This window comes from Cavia porcellus, unplaced genomic scaffold (assembly GCF_034190915.1).
Source record: "Cavia porcellus strain 051 isolate PalLab524CR breed Dunkin Hartley unplaced genomic scaffold, mCavPor4.1 scaffold_6, whole genome shotgun sequence".
NCBI lineage: Eukaryota > Metazoa > Chordata > Mammalia > Rodentia > Caviidae > Cavia > Cavia porcellus.
The window spans coordinates 71,327,348-71,344,779 of NW_026947489.1; the positions used below are offsets into that span (position 1 = coordinate 71,327,348).

The 17,432-nt window shown below is 48.8% G+C and overlaps 1 non-coding gene across 1 annotated transcript; it reads right to left on the bottom strand.

Moving 5' to 3' along the window:
• Nucleotides 1-7,973: 7,973 nt before the first annotated feature.
• On the bottom strand, nucleotides 7,974-8,045 carry Trnat-cgu (transfer RNA threonine (anticodon CGU)). Its single transcript has one exon. It is a non-coding gene; the product is annotated as a tRNA-Thr (tRNA).
• Between the last annotated feature and the right edge of the window lie 9,387 nt (nucleotides 8,046-17,432).

The following is a 17,432-nucleotide window of genomic DNA, read 5'->3' on the forward strand; positions in this document are numbered from 1 at the left end:
CTGAGACTGAGTCTCCCCACTTTCAGGTGGAGCCTTGGAGTCTAAAAAAACACTAAGATACATCTGTTAGTGGCCTGGCATGGATGGTAGCTAGGTTGCTATCGTCTCTTCCCTGCCTTCACAAATCCCAATCATGTCTTACATCCTCATTTCGGTGGCAGCCTCAATGGTTTCTCTGCTCTTAACTGCCGGCCAGGGGATTCCTGGCTGGATAGACAGATTGCATGAGCAGGTGCTCAGAAGAGAACATGGCTCCAGGAGGGATGGAAGGCAGAAGCACCCGGTGCTGGGAAGGAGTTTGGCCCCAGGCTTCTATAATCTCCATATTGTGGGAGCCCAGGATTAGAAGGAAAGAAAGAGAAAGATGCCCTGACCGATGGCTGGGGATGCTGCAGGTGCTGGAGGAGGGGGTAGGGCACCTGCTCTATTTTCTCTTCCCCTTTTATTGTTGTCTCCAAATCTGAAGGACCCTTGGGATCTATGAGATTCAAGGAGTCTGGAAGGGCCGGTGTCCTGGGGGGATGAAAGGGCAGGGATGTAATGGGTTTACCCAGGCGCTGATCTCAGAGAAGCCCAAAAAGATTAAGATTTGCTCCCTTGGACTGAAACCTCCTCCCTACCCCCTGACCACATCAAAGGGCATGGCCATGGGGGGCACCTAATCCTATCAATAGAATCAAAGCAGGACAAGAAAGGAAATTCTGCAAACTTGGGGCAGCCACAGGACTCAGTGTACAAGAGAAAGGCAGATCCTAAGGCCCTAGATTCCTCTTTCTCTTACATCCCTAGAAAATGCCCCAGCTAGTCCATGAGCAGGCAGGACCTGTCCTTTGCTTCTGGAGATAACTGCTATGGGAAGGTCAAGCACAGAAACACAGTGGGGCTGGGCCTGTCTCCACGTGCAGAAAGAAACCCGGAGAGGATTGAGACTTGCCCGCTGTCACACAGCCTTGCAAAAAGAAAAACAAATGTTTGGTAAATAACGATACCAGTGGAATTCTAACATGGCAAAAATAGAGATAGTGATATGTACTTTACTAAACTTACAAAGTACTACCTATGTCCCCTTTAGAAACATTGCCTTTGCGGACACCGTGGCTCACAGACCCTACATCGTAGCCCACAGTAGGGGTATGTGTGCATTATGTAGACATGTGTACAATGCACACACATACACACACATATCTTATGTACACAAGTATATATTCTAGTCATCCTATTCAATTCCATTTTAAAATGCTGCTTGCAAACTCTTTGATTGATTTCCTTCCACAAGGTTACCTTGCGCAGTTGCAGTTGGAGGGATGTTGCCCAAGGGCAGTGCCTGATGGTGGTGGCGATGACATTGAAAGCTCTCAGTGAAAAACCTAGGTGCCAAAGCCCTGGACCCCGAGCTTCTCCTTACCATCTCACAAGGACTCCACTACATAGCTCTTATTACTGTGCACATTTTACCAGCCAAGCAACTTGCCAGGGTCAGTAAGTCCAGCCCTGAGCCCAGCCCCACTGCACCCTACTCCTCCCTGGTCTTGCGTGCTGCCCGCTACCACAGCTTGTCCTGAGTGAAATCTCAGAGCAGAACTCTTAGTCTCCAGGGCATTTATGTCACGCTTGCCCTTTCCATAGCAGTCTACTCTCCAAGTCTACCCACAGCTTCTGCTCTTTTTGCCTCCACACATAACCCCCACCGAACACACACAGGACCCAAGCTCCCTGACAAGCTGTCCCGGCAGACACAGAAGTGGTGTGAGGGTGTGTGTGGTATCACGTGGAAGGAGATCTTAGTGTCCCTGCTGCCATGCGGCTCAATGGTTGGGGGGGAGCTGGCAAACTGGGACAAAATCCCACAGGGCTGGAAACACCTGTCTCCTGGTTGTCCTCATTCTGAGTTTTCCTAGGCCTTCCCTAGCCTCCCTATTTGAAATTGCAGCCCTGGGCTGGGCATTTAGCTCAGCAGCATAGGCGCCTGCCTTGCAAGCAGGCAGTCGTGAGTTTGATCCCCGGTACCGATAAAAACGAAAAAGACAAAAAAAGAAATTGCAGCCCCAGATGCATCTCTTTGTATCTGTTAGTCCATGTTTTTCTTTTTCTTTTTTCTTTGCCTCTTCCATGGCCCTTGTCCCTTGTCCTATGCCACATTGTTCAGTCATTTATTTTGTGGATGCTCTGCCTTCTTCCAGAACGTAAGTCCACACGCACATGGGGTGTTTGTCTCTCACACATTCTTACAGCCCTGCACCTGACACAGAGAGCACAATCAGTAAATGTCTGCTGAGTGCTTTTCGAGTCTGCATATCCTCCCCTGAGAACGTAGTTCTGACGTGTGTTGATTGTACCAGTTTCCTCTCAGAGGATAAGCACATTCCCCACAGGCCAAAGGGGGGACCTTTGCTGTGACCTCCATGGCCTGAACCCAGCAAAGTATTCAATAGGCCCACCGAGATGCCATTGTCTTATTAATGATGGACGCCTTCCATGTTTCTAGCAGTCTAGAAATGCTAGAAAGTGGCAGTGTAGGAATAAGAACCCCCCTGATCCTGATGAAGATCCTGGGCTTGAGGAAGTGAAATGATTCGCCCCAGGTCACGGTGTACTGATGTCCCTCCACTCAGCTTCCTTTTCTGGACTGTGCCGTCCATCAGATGCCCCTTCTGTGGTGCCATCAATAAAACTGTGCTGGGTTCTTTTCAGCTTTTGCCATCCACCAGAAAGCTTTGGCAGAAGACACACACAGGCTTCACTTTATTCAGAGCTGAAGTTTTTGTATGTGCCTGTGGAATTCATGGGGCTCAATTTCTCTGCATATTTTGCTCATGTGGCAATTTACATAGATTTTTATTCTCTCCGTGAGTATAGGTCTGGACAGAGCAAGTCTCAAAGCCTGGGGCAAAACAAGATTGGAGTGAACACTTTACTCCGGAAGGGCCAGACTGGGATTACCAGTTTTGTCGGCATTCAGGACCTGCTTGAGTCCCTCACTTCCTGTACAATCTCTTGCCTCTATGACTTTTCCCAGTTTGATTGTTCCATAACTGGAGGAAGAGAAGTGGTAATTGATTGATTGATTGATCGATTGATTTTGCTCCCTTGGATCATTCAGCCAACTTGTGAAAAGAATCCCTTTGTCTGCCAGGTCCCTCAAAGACATGATCTTTGCCCTCAGGAAAAAGCAGAGGGTTAGCTTCTCCACAGCGACAGAGGATCACTGCCAACACAGGTGTGACCATCTCCCTGAAGGGCTTGGCCAGAGCCCTGTGAGTCTTAGCTTTGCCCTTGCCTCTTGTCTTAATTTTCCATCACTGAGACACAACACCTGACATCCACAGCTAAGAGGATGACAGGTTTATTTTGGCTCACAGTTTGGAGAGGTTTCAGTCCATAGGTCAGCCAGTTCCGAGGCAGGGAAGCATGGCAGAGGGGCAATAGTAGAGGAGAAGAGCTCATGGCTTGGCAGTGGAATGCAGGGGTGATCAAGGGAGGATGGGGGAGACAGAGCCATCCTGCAGAGCCCAGCCCAGCCCCCAGTGACCCCCTCCCAATGTCACATTTAGCTGTAAACTCCTTAGTGGAATAGATGTCACACTCTCATGACCCTGTCACCTCCCGGAGGCTCACCTATGAGCATAGGAGGCTTTGGGGGGACATCCAGATATATACTATAAACCATAACACTTCCCGGGCAAAACTGATTCTTAACATTGTGTGTGTGTGTGTGTGTGTGTGTGTGTGTGTGTGTGTGTGTGTTAGTGTGAGGTGCTACCCCTTTAAGGAAAGGTTTGTCCCACCTGTAGAGGATGCATCAACACACTGTCCTCTTAGAGTCACCTGATCTAAGGCCCCTGGGATGACTTACCTCCAAGGAGTGATCCAGAGGTCTGCTCCTACCTACTCACACTTCTCCCAAGTAGAGCAGAGTTCTCTCTCACACACCCATCTCTGCCTAGGGCTGGACCACCTGAAGAGTCCAACCGTTGCAGTGTGTCTGTGGCCCTCCCTTGCCCCCACAGCCTGAATACTGGCTTGGGGAACTATATATATTCCTCCTTGAGCAGGGGTGAATGTTCTACAAGTGACATGCCTGGTGGCCCACAGGCCAGTACAGAGATGACCATCTCAGGGTATAGTGGATTGGTAACTGGTGGTCAACTAAACACCAGCTGAACTGAGTCAGCTTGGTACTGAGTGTAGACGGCCCACCTAAGGACTGTTGCTAGCATAAAAAAGAGACCTGGCGAAGAAGTGCAGCATTGTGGGTTCTCCTAAGTGTTTGTTGTTTGGAGTTGTTGGTTCCCCTGGAGGAGCTTATCAGGCTGGCTTCCCTGATACGAATTTAGCCATTGTCATTGGAGGAGCTTGGGACCTTGTCACTGAGAGTGGCTGTGGTTCACTTGGGAGCTCTGCGGAGAGAAAGATGTATGCAGTTTAATCTCCAGAAGTTTGTCACTCTGGCTTCCTGATATGTACTCAGATGTTATTGTCAGAGGAGCTCGGGACCTCATTGTCTCTGAGGATGGCAGTGGTACTTTTCAGGGGAGCCATGGTCCTTTTTTGAGCACTGCTTCTTGGCTTCATGACAGAACACTTAACCTATTGGCACAGCTCCTTCACCCCTCTGGCATAGACTTTCTAGCTTCCACTGCTGACCTTTGGGCCTTCCCATCACAAATCTGTAGAACTGGCTTGCATGAGTCATTGTCCTGGGCTCTAGGCCTCCATCTGGACTCAGGGGAGGCATTGTCATGGTTCTAGGTCTTCAGCTGTGGAACCCAGGCCCTCTGCTGGATTTTCTAGGTGTTTAGTGTTGTGGACAGATTTCCTGCACTTTTTTTGTATTTAACTCTGGGTGACCATCATCAAAATAATGTTATATATTATGTATTCTGTATGTAATTGTTCTGCTTGCAACCCCTGATTGCAACACAGGGTGACAGTGGAGATGACTTTTCCAAGCAGATTTGTGCTCATCCTGGGAAGAGCTTAGGTTATGTGCTAATGGTGGAGCTTCTGGGGTGACCTCCAGGTCCCCTCCAGAAGGGACAAGTCACGTCCCTTCTCTTTGCCTGTTTCTTTGGCTATGACCTGAGAGGGTTGGCTGGTAGCTTTCACTGCCATCATCCATGATTTCCCGGGGTTACTTTTGTCTTCAAGGATGAGGTTGGGCCTTTAGACTTTGTTAACCAAACCTACCCTACAGAGAATATTTTTTTCTAAATTCAAAACCTGATTTCTCCTGTACATTAGAAGCACCATGGGGATCTGCCTGCATAATGCAACCTCAGTCATGGCATTTGAGCATCAAAAAGGACAAGGATAGAAGTACTGATCTTATGGTGTTCTGTGAATTCTTATTCATCCTGTAGAGCCCAGCCAGGTCACCTCCTCAGGAAACACTTCCCTAACCCCTGAAGCAAGGACCTGCCTTAGGCCAGGGCTCTTCCATTCCAGACCTGTGTGGGACACTGTCCCAGCCCAAGGGGCTTCCCATCTAGCACAGGAGATAGGTGAAGGGTCCCAGGCAGGAAATTGAGCCTCCATATCTGGGGGGGGCCCAGAGGCTTCTTACAGGAGGTAATAACAGCTTTTTGCCAAAGGCATCAAACCCAACTCTTAACCTCCAGTGTGGTTCCTAAATGATCATTTGCAAGAAATGCAAAGGATAGAGGAGCCCATGAAATGACACCAGCGTTTGTAGTCAGCCCAGTCTACAGCCTACTGGAGACCCTACAGGTCAGATGGCCCAGGTTCCTCAACACCTACACTGCAAGGAAATGAGAGGGAAGAAGACTGTCCCTGACTTAAAAAAAAAAAAAAAAAGTTTAAAGGGATATATCAATTTTAAAATAAGCAAGATTAAACTATAAGGTAAAAATGCAAAGTTCACCTAGCTAATAAAATGCAAGGAAGTGGTTACTACAGAAACAAGAGGTGTGGTCTTCATGGTTATGGGGGTGGTGACTTGGAGGGAAATGTGAACAAAGTTTCCGGAGCAGCTGACAAACGCCTCTGGCCTGGGTGGTGTTTCCCTTAGAACTCATTAACACATTCCTCTCGTTTGTGTGACTTCTGAATCTGTTCCATTGTATAATAAGAGATTTAAAAATATACCTCTTTAGGCTGGAATATTGGACTAAACCTCACAGCATGAGGCATCATAGATAGTTGCCAAATTCTGCTTTTAAGTTAAATAATAATTGTTCACAGGAAGGAAGAAGCCTGATATAAAATAGATTATATATTTTAAAATATCCTGGAGGTTTCACCTGCCCACAAAAGAGTGTGCCTGCCAGTGTGGCTCTCACACTGCAGTGCAGAGGCCCTGGGATCTGTTCTGTACCCTGGGGGAGGATCCTGGAGAGGACTGCCACAGGGAGCCTGGAGTGGGGGAGGGGTGGCCTCTGCAGCTCTGGTCCTGTCCATCTGGAAGGGCAGACTTTCTGGAGGGGGCTCCAGGGTCACACCGTCCTCACCGGGAGGTCACAACGGCCAGCCTCCTGTGAAAAGGGCCACTATGGGGCTGGGGATTTAGTTAAGCAGCATGCATGAGCGCCTGCCTTGCAAGCGTGCAGTTGTGAGTTCGATCCCTGGTACCCTTTAAAAAAAAAAAAAAAAAAGGGCCACTATGATTCATGGGAGAGATGGGAGGGCGGCTGGAGTTTCTTCTACTTACCTGAGGGTGAGTCCCTGAGGTTGAAACTAAGAATGTGGAGCATAAAAAGCATGTAAAGCATTTTTTCAACTTTAAAATTGAGCCGAGAGGGCAAGCAAAATCCATGCAGTCGTGCTGTAAATTCAGCATAGCTGTGCCCACCCTTGAGTGCCTGACCAGCCTCCAGCCCACCAGTGTGTGGACACCTGCTGGCCTGCAGGTTAACTGCAGGTCTTCTGGGTTGCTGGCTTCTCCCTATCCTGCTATCTACATCCATGTCTTCTCACCGACCTACACTTGGGGACCACACTTGACCCCTGTCTATGACTCTTCACCTTTGGGGTCCGCTTCCCCAAATCTGTACATTGACCCTTCTGTGCCTTGTACCTTTCAAATGGACTTTGGCATGGCTCATCCCTCAGGGCAGCAGTGGAATCCTCTCTCCCAGCTGCTGCACTCACCGTCCTGCCTAGGAGCCCCCTGCATCTGGAATCAAGATGAGGATCGGGATTCAAGTCCATAACAGCCAGCAGTACAGAACCACTCTCCTCCCCCTCCCTGAACACCTGGGCTCGATCTAGGCCCTTTACAGAAAGCATTTTCATTTGCATTAAAATTTCCTGATGGCAAGCCCCATAGCTCAGCATTCTCTTCCAAACCAAGGGCATGTCTGTCATTTATTGGGAAATACGATCAGTATCTTCAGGCTGGGAGCTGCATATCCTGTATCTTGATAGCCTGACTAGTGACATTCAGTTCACCTGAAGTTCCCCGTTCAACTGTGCAATAGGCCTTGGGAAAAGTAATGTGCTTTTTATTTCTTGGTCACATTAGCAGATGTATGGAATGCAGAATGGGGGAGGTGAAGTTCTATTTATTAGATTATCTGGAGCAGCACATTCAACACTGAAAGTTCAACTGAAAACGTGACAGGTGAAGTGGAGGATACAAAAGAGGGGCCAGGAATCAAAGCACGCATGTCGCGTCGTGTCAAATCGGACTGTTTACCCTAACCATGATGTGGGCAGTGTCATGACTGGCTATGGCCAGATTTCAAGGGTCAGCTCCGCAGTGCAGAGGAAGGAATAGGCAGGTATTCACCGGAATGAGGTCGCTGGGTGAGCGGGCGGATAGCACGGGGACCCGCATCCCTCGGATGGCAGAGAAACGGGGCTGCGTGGGGGTGGACGGAGCAGGGACGTGGAGCCTGCCGGAGAGGAGAGAGGGATTGAAGGACGTCTGAACAGAATCCGAAAAGGAAAAAACACCACGTTAAGAAGGGAGCATGTGTATACACACGTTCTCCCCCAGCCAAAGCTCCACCTACAGGCACGGACGGGGTTCGAACCCGCGATCTTCGGTTTACGAGACCGACGCCTTACCACTTGGCCACCGCGCCTGACAGCCGAACGAGCGCTGGAAGCTCTCAGTGGAGGGGAGGCGGCGCAGGCGCGGGACGGCGGGTGGCCACGCCCCCAGACACGCCCCCTCCGGGGCGGGGCCCACGGCTTGGAAGGAGGGGGAGCGCTGCTCCCCACGTGCGGCAGGTCGGCGCTCTGGGAAGCTGGGAGTCGCGGGGTTGCCGGCCTCTGGAGCAAACCTGCTTGCACCGCGTGCGGCTCGAGTAGAGTGAGTCGTGAGTCCACGTCCGCTGAGACGGGAGGACCTCGCCCCGGGGACCGCTTCGGGCACCCCGGAGGCTCTTGGGCAAGGCGGGGATCCGGAGCCGAGCATCTGCACCGTGGGGATGAACCGGGGGTATGATCGGGGTGCGGATGGCGGGGGAGCGGGGGAAGCTCCAGAGCGCGTGCGGTGCACAAGGGCGAGACGCGCTCCGCCACCCTCTGCGGGAAGGACGCGGGCGAGGGGCCGCGCGGGTCTGGAGAGCAAAGCTGCTCCACCGCCACGCAGGAGGTCTCGGTCTGGTTCCAGTCCTGTGAAAGGTGAAAGGTTGGAGACGCGGGTGCTTCTTAGGCCACTACTGTGTGCTCTTGTTTGAGGCTCTTTTATTTTGTAGATCTTTCAATGTAATAAAAAGTTTTTCAAAAAAGAAAGTAGGTCCCTCTAATCTTGTGGGCCTGTGGCCAGGGCGTCTATTCCAGGGGAGGGGAGAGTGGGGTGGATCCAGCGGGAGGAGAAGCCCTCCAGTCGTGGGGAACTTTTTAAAAATGTAAATTGTGGAGATCTGGAAGAAATTAAGGAAAGCTTTGCGCATGCGCGCGTGTGTGTAAAACACAAACCTTTTTAAGTGTACATGCAGTAATGGTCGCGGTGTGCACAAGTGTTTTTAGCAGTGACAGGTGAGAACCTGTCACAACAGAAACCCTACCCATCCAACCTTTCTCATTTTCTTCCACCAGGCCCTGGATAGAAATAACGATTTCTACATATCTCACCTAAAACACTGGCGTATTTCACTTAGCATAATGTTTTAAATTTTCACTCATGTAAAGTGTGGCAGGATTTCCTTCCTTTGTCAGGGTGAATAGTATTCCATTGTTTGTGTATCTCACCCTTTGCGGGGAGCAATACTCGGAATGGAACCCAAGGCCTTCACACTGAGCTACATCCCAGTTTTTTGTTGTTTAGTTTTGTTGAGACAGGGTCTTGCTGAGTCACTAACTTGCCCTGACGAGGCTCAAATTTGGAGTCCTCCTGCCTCAGCCTCCCAGAGTGCTGGGATTACAGACACGCCCTATCAAGCAGGACTTGAAATTCCCATACTGTTTACTATACTAGTTATACCACCCCTACATTGCTACTAACAGTCCACAAGAGTTCTGGTCTCTTCACATCCTTGGCGGTAGTTGCCTGATTTTTCTTTTGAATAGTGGTCATCCTAATGGGTGTTGGTGCTGTCTCTTTGTGGGTCTGCTTTGCATTTCTCTGATGGTGCATGATGTTGGATATTATTTGCATATTGTCTTTGGAGAAATGTCTATTCAAGTGCCTTGCCCTTTTTTGGTTTTTGAAATAGGGTCTTGCTATGTAGTTCAAGAGGCCTTGAACTCACTATATAGCCCATACTGGGCTGGCCATGAACTCACAGCATCCTCCAGCCTCAGTCTCCCAACTACTGGGATTACAGGCGTGCACCAACTCTATTTTAAGTATATATATATATATATATATTTTTTTTTTTTGGTACTGGGAATCGAACTCATGACCTTGCGCTTGCAGGTGTTTATGCCACTGAGCTTAATTTCTGGCCCTAATTTGAGTTATATTTTTGAACTCTATTTTAAGCTGGGGACTTAGCTCAGTGGTGTAAGTGCCTACCTGGCAAGCCTCAAGGTCATGAGTTGGATCCCCAATACAAAAAAAAAAAAAATCTATTTTAAGTGTTTCTGGTTAGATAAAAAAGTTTGCAAGTATTTTCTCCCATTCTGTAGGTTGCTTTTGTCCTATGCTGCGCTGTTCTGAAGTTCAATGGGGTTCTATTTGTCTAGTTGGACTTTTGGTGTCATATCCAGAAATCATTACCACATCCAACATCATGAGGCTTCTCCTAAAAGTTTTCTTCTAATTTTTTTTGTAGTTATAGGCCTATTTTTGCATCTTTAATCTGTTCAAGTTAATTTTTGTGTATGATGTAAAATGAGCATTTAACTTCATTCTTTTTCCTATGGATAGCTAGTTTTCCCAGCACCATTTACTGAAGAGATAGGAAAGGTTTTTAATACATCGAGGAGAATTCAAAGGCCCTCATGTTCCACCACTAGAGAAGCACAGTGTATGTGTTCATGTGAGTATAAAACAGTGCAGTATATTTCTGAGGTCCGATGGCTTTTGCACATTTTAATAAATCAGAAATTGGGATGGCAATTATTCCAACTGATGGCATCATACAACTAATAGGCTTTTGTTTTTCTTTTTAGTGGCACATAAAATAGTTTTAAAAGTCAGTTTGATGGTGCCAGGCATGGTGGCACACTCCTGTAATCCTAGCGTTTGGGAAGGTGAAGCTGGAGGATTGTTGTAAGTTCGAGACCAGCCTGGGCTACAAAGTGAGCCCAAGGCCAGTCTGAACTGCATAGTTCAGTGTCTTTAAAAAAAAAAAAGAAGTCTGTTTGAAATTCATAAAATAGAATAGCCAGGTGTGGTGGCATACACCTGTAGCCCTGGCACTTGGGAGGCTGAGGCAGCAGATGTACAAATTCAAGCCCAGCCTGGGTAACTTGCTGATTTAACAGGACCATGTCTCAAAAATAAAAAGGGATGGGGATGTAGCTCAGTATGAAGGCCTTTTAGTTCAGTAGCTAATATGCTGCAGCTGGGCGTGGTGGGAAACGGCACTCAGGAGGTTGAGGCAGGAGGATTGTTGTGAGTTTGAGTCCAGCCTGAACTGCATAGTGAGACTCTGTTTAAAAAAGACAAGAAAAAAAAATTTTTTAAAAATTTATATATATGGAGCTGGATGGGAAAATCAGACTCGGTTTTTAGCTTGTATGTTTTGCAGTTTTCCTGTTGCATGTTTTCCTGATTCTTCTAACTGTTGTGGGGAAAACATTTCCCACATCCTTAAAATGTGAATCCTTCCATTTGCTCCGTCTTGGCTGGGAGGAAGCTGTGCTTGTTTGGGGGCAGAGGACGTACAGTAATTAATTCTCTGTGCCTTGCACTCAATTCTTTTGTGACCCACCAAAAAAAAAAAAAAATTAAAATGAATGTCAAGTTCAGCATAAAAAAAAAAGACTGTGACACAGTAAGAGAGATGAGTCATCAAGTTGTGAGAACACAGAAGAACCTTCCATCTATGCCATGAAGATAAAGGAGGCATAGAAGCACAGAAGGCTCGTGGACTGGGAGCTTCACCCCAGTGTGGAGGTTTCAGGAAGAGGGCTGGGGGCTGCAACCGCAGTGATTGCTGTCCTGGGAGCAGGGTCCATACCAAAGGGTCCATTTGGCTCCCTCGTGCCCTCTCTTTATCCTTCTACTGTGAGATGCCATGAAATAGCAAGAAGGCCCTGGCCAGATGTCAGCCCTTCGATCTCAGCCTTCCCAGCCACTAGCAGAGTGAGACACTAAACTTCTGTGTGTTATAAATTACCCCACCCAACACCCATAATCCCAACACTTGGGAGACTGAGGCAGGCAGATTGGCTAGAGTTCAAGGCCAGCCTGGACTACATAGTGAGTTAACGGCAGCCAGAATGACATAGCAAGATCTGTCTTAAAAAAATAAAATAAGCAGGCAATTGTGAGTTCGATCCTCAGTACCGATAAAAAGGAAAAAGACAAAATAAAATAAAATAAAATTACCTTGTCTTGTGGCATTCTGTTACCGTGTCATGAAGCTGATGAAAACAGATGCCCACCTGAAATGACTACATACTATATCGTTCCAACTGTGTGATGTTTGGAGACGGCAAAACTACGGAGACAGTACAAAGATCAGTGGTTTCCATGCAGCGCCAGCAGGGAGGCCTACGATAACAAGGTGCCATATAGGTTCAGCAGAGGTAACAAATGTACTCTGGCCGAGGGTGCTGGGAGGATTAGGGTAGGGGGATGTGGGAACTCTGTTTTCCACTGTTTGGCTGAGAACATAAAATTGTCCTTAAAAAATAAAGTCGATTAAAATAATTTTTAAAAACCTAAATACTAGTAATTCTTGAACCCGTTCCTCTCTGAGCACCTGCTATGAATCATATCAGTGCTCATCTACACTGTGGTTGCTCCATGGAGGGTCACCATGGGTCGGTCCCTCCAGGTCCTCTGTGCCAGCTGTGTGGGCCTAAGAGGCTTTCTCCCAGGAGGGAGCGTATGGAGTCTCACTCTGTTTTCTGGCTGTGTATCATTACTGTATACCGTGTTAAATGTACAACTTCTGCATGTCACAGATGCTCTAAAACTTGACTAAGAGCTGTGAGCTGGCTGGGGAACCTAGCACTCAGGACAGGCAGAAATCAGGCCATATTTCCCTTTGTGTGGCTTTGGGTACATTCAGTCCTTTGTGCCTTCAACAAAGCCTCACTGAGCACCTAGTATATATATGGCGTACCAGGTAGTGTTAGGGGTCCTGAGATTACAGCAGCTCAGATCCCTGGCCTGGGGAGCTTTCCTTCTTAAAGAAACCAACACAAGCTCTGGCATGGTGAGAAATACTATACCAGGGAGAAAAATAAAGCGGGATAGCAAGTTCTGGGAGCAAAGAGGGAGGGTTAAGATTGTAAATTGAGTGAGGTATGGTGGCACAAGCCTGTAATCCCAGTATTTGGGAGGCTGAGGCAGAAAGATCAAAAGTTCTAGGCTATCTGGGCTACATAGCAAGACTGTCAAAAACAGACAGAATAAATTAATCACGCATTCTTTGTAGCCTTATTCATCCAAGGTTGGGTCAAACCCCCACCCACCCATATACGGGGGTGGGAGAGGGGCGCTACATGGTTTGCTTTGATGAAAATAGTGTGGCACAAATGATGTACAAGTTGTATAAATTGAAACTGAGGTACCTTATGCCTTCACCATATTACAACTGCTGTCCCGAGAACCCTGAGGACGGCAGGCAGCCCAGTGATGGAGGCTGAGGCCAGCACTGCCTGCCAGACGTGGCCAGTGGCCATCTCAGCCTCCAGTTGAACCAGGTTTCAGCCGAAAACAGCTTCAACCCGACCCAGCAGAGTTTTAGAGGAACTCTGCACCTAACCCACGGTGGGAAGACACAGATCATTCTTGCTGGAAGCTACCCTGGTCTGAGGGTGATCTGTGACACAGTGGCAGTAATCTTTCAGCAGAGGAGATCCCCTGGAGTCACACACCTTTCCGCTGCAAGTTTCACGGAGTAGATAAAACTTTAATGATGCTGGGTTGGTGTGGCAGGGGCTAACCCTCAGCCACCATGTCCTGTCTGCTCATCCACAAAATGAGAGGGCTATTAGACACAGCCCAGCCTTCATTAAAAACTGAAGAGGTGTCTTCAGTATTGACTGCTAAAGTTAACAGGTGAGTGCAAGGCTGAGCCCTCTTCCTTCAGCCCAGGAGCAGCCTGGCACGTTTCCCTTTGATCACCTTTCACAGCCAGCAGCAGGCTCTAAACTGAGGCTGCTGGCTGCTGCTCATGAGAGGGAAGAGGTAGTGAAACCTTTTGGAGAGGGCATGGCCTCATTTGTTAGACTGCTTTTCCTACTTCAGGTTAACAGTTTAGATATTTCTTCCTGTCTCCCCTTCTCAGTGTTTAGTTCCAGTACCTTCTCCTGACCCTTCTACTTGTTGGCATGTACTCTTATTTTGATATTTCAAAGGGCAGCGAGGGCTCATGGGTACCCGGCCTTCTCCAAAGCCCCCCAAAGAAGGTAGACTCCTCAGCAAGCATCCTCCCCAGCTGCAGCCTGTGGGAATCTGTCTTTCCCTTAAGACGATCTCACTGTGGTAGGCACTCAGGATTTCTGATGAGGGTCCTGGGCAGCAGCAGCTCTGCTTGGTTGACATCCGGGGACTGATGGACCAGTTGTGCCCGTTTGGTCCTGCTTGGGTGGATTCCTGCTGGAAAAAATGGATCTCCAGTAAAGTCTGGTGGAGGGGAAACTAGAAAACCTGCCATTTTAGGGAGCGATGGCCATATAACCTGCAACCCCATTCTTCCAGCAGAAAATAAGGACTCATTACTTTTCCTGATTCTGTGGGCTAGTCAGGCAGTGCCGTGTCTGGTGGTGTGTGCCATGCTGAGACAGGTAAAAGGCAACCTCTGGGCATTCTCCACATGGCAGCCAAGCCCTCCCAGAAGATGCACTTCAGGAGGAAGGAAACAGGAACTGCTAATTCTCTGAAGGTCAGAGTTCAAGAAGTCCCAGAATGCCACTTCTGCAGCCAGCAATGTGTTTTTCCTGTTATCAAAGCAGTCTCAGCCCAGATTCAAGGCAAAGGAAATAAACACCTGGGGCGGGGGGGACAGCAAGCCATACCCAAAGAGGGAATAAATGGAGGGGCTCTCTTTAGAGGCCATCACATTTGTCATTCCCTAACTCTGTGACTTTGAGTGCAGGCACTGACCCAGCCCTAGGGCTGCATCCTACAGAAGATGCAGGGATAGACAGACAGTGGCTGGACCCTTGGAGGACTGTCTGATGGGACAGGTTGGGCAGGTGCTTTGCAGACTCCCTGTGCATGGACAACTTTCTGAGTCCATGCGCACAACCCCTAACTTCAGAACAAAGGACCTGAAGACCTGGTCCAGGCTCTGCTGGAGACTAGGTAGATCTCGCTTTGTCCATGGGGTGACCTGCTGAACTGGACAAACTAGGAAGGCCAACCTGAAAATATGGCTGAGGGTCAGACAACTAGAAAAGTTCAGAGAGAGTCACAAGGCAGGGAATGAAGGTCCACAGGCTCCCTGGGACTTGGTGTTATCCAATGGGCTGCCATAGGTGCCACATGCCTGTAATACCAGCACTCTGGGAGGCTGAGACAGGAGGAATGCAAATGTAAGTCCAGCCTGGGTAATTTGGCAAAAGCCTGTCTCAAAACAAAAAATCTCCCTATACCCCAACAATAAAAAACAAAACAGAACCCTGGATCTATAATGCATATGTACAAACATTTTTCCATGCCATTTCCTAAGTAACAGTACTGTATAACATTTACACAGCATTTGCATTGCATTAGGTTATTACATTTAATCTATAGAGGTTTTCTCTCTAGTATTGGGGATTGAATCCAGGGGTGCTGAGCCACTGAGCTACAACCCCAGCCCTTTTTATTTTTTATTTTGGGGTACGTAAGTTTCTCACTCCTTGTGAAATTATTTAGGCTGCTTCAAACGTGTGGTCCTTCTGCCATAGCTTCCTAGGTAGCTGGGGTTACGGGCATGTATCACTGTGGCTGGCCATAGAAATAATTTAGAGGCTATATGTAAGTTATATGCAGGTACTGCAGCATTTTCTATAAGGGATTGGGCACCCAAGGGTTTTGGTTATCTGCTGGGGGTTCTGGAATTAACTCCCTATACTGTACCAAAGGACACAGAGAGAGGATGGTATTATCTACTGATTGGAGGTTCCTGTGTGGCAAACCCTGGGTTAGGCACAGGGACTGCGGAGTGGAGGTGTGCAGAGGGAGGGATAATAATACCTCATCTCATTTCTCCTGGGCTGGAGAGCACCAGCCACCAGTTGGCCTGACACAGAGAGGACCTGCCTTGGCCCTGGCATAAGACCCCGAGCACTAATCAGGCCTTTGGATCCAGTGATTAAGAGTGCTGCCCTGATCTGCTCCCCAGAGTCCAGGGCCTGAATCCTGGACTAAAGAGAGTCTGCAGGGGTCTTGCAGTCATTTTTTGGGGAAAGGGGTTCCTGGAGATAGACTGTCCCAGCAAAGCTGGGAGACTCCTGGCTTTGCCCGAGTGACCATATCCAGTGAGAAAATCCATTCTCATACATCAAAGCAAGGAAAAAATCTTTTGTTGTTTTGTTTGTTTGCAGTGCTGGGGATCTGACCTAGGGCTTTGTGAATTTGCATGCCTCCTTGTGCAGGGGCCATGCCAACCTCTATATTATTCCAGTCTTACATGTGCTGCCGAAGCATGCGCTTGACCTAGGGCTGCATGCTACCAAGCGCTGTACCACTGAGCTGTGCCCCTAGCCAGGAAAAGGCCTCTCACTCGTGTGGATTGAGCTATGTCTCACCCTGCCCAATGAGCTGAAGCCCTAACTACAGTAGATGTGACTGTATTAGGGGTGATTAAGATTCGATGAGGCCAGAAAAGTGAGCTGTAATCTAGTAACACTAAGAGAGACAACCAACACTGGAGGACTCGAAGTCTGTGGGGACAGAGGGAGATGGCAGCCTGTAGGGAGCAGAGAGGCTTCATGGACCGAGTCCTGTGGGTGTCTCGATCTTAAACCTGCAGCCCCGGAACTGTGAGGAAGCGCAGCATCACAGATGCCTCCTGTTCTCTACTCTGCCCCAGCGGTCCCAGCAACAGACAGTACCTAAGGTGCAGCTTCGCTTCTTGTACCCTGCTCTGAACCTCAGGCCTGGCCAGGATGCCCCCTGGTTAAGCCCTTCAGCGCGTGCCACTGCTGCTTCCCACCGTGCTGCTGTTTCCCGCCAGGTCCAGGCCCTCTTACCTGCTGTCCCATCCTGTGGCCCACCCCTTCTCCACTAAGCCAATTGGTATCACTCCCGTGGGGTGTATTTGTGAATTTTAAAAAGCGCAGGTGAGTGAAATGTGCATCCAGAGCTGGAGAACCTCATGCACACATCCTGAAAGCTCCAGCACCACTCATCAGCCATCTTGTCAGGCACTGGTCAAACATCTGCTCAGGGCTCATCCATCTGCCTGCTGTCCCCCATCCCCACCCTGCCTGTGGCCATCTCCCACCTATAGCACCTGGGGAAGCTGGGCTCTCCCCTCAGGGGTGGCTCCCTTAGATTCTACAGTCCCCCAAGGCTCTGCTGAAAAGCCCCTTCCTTGGAGAAGCTGTCCTGAACCCTGATCCGGCTGTACCCCATGGCCCCAGCTCTCTAAGACCCCCCCGACCTTCACCCCTCAGTGCTATCTGTTGGCCTGAAATTGATTCTCTCTTCTCGCTTGGGCCTTTGGGGGCTCCTTGAGGTTTGAGGCCTTGGCTGTGCCAACCCCAGGCACATGAGTACTTGTCTGGCACTGGAGTGGTGCTTGGTGGATTACTGCTGGTTAGCTGAATAACATCTATACTCAGGAGACTTTGGCCTGGGCTCAGCAGATGCCCCATGGCAGCTAACTCAAGGCTGTGTGATTGATGGGACCTGATGAAACTCCTTCGCAGGTGCGGGGCACAGGATGACATCTTTCATGATGGTTAGG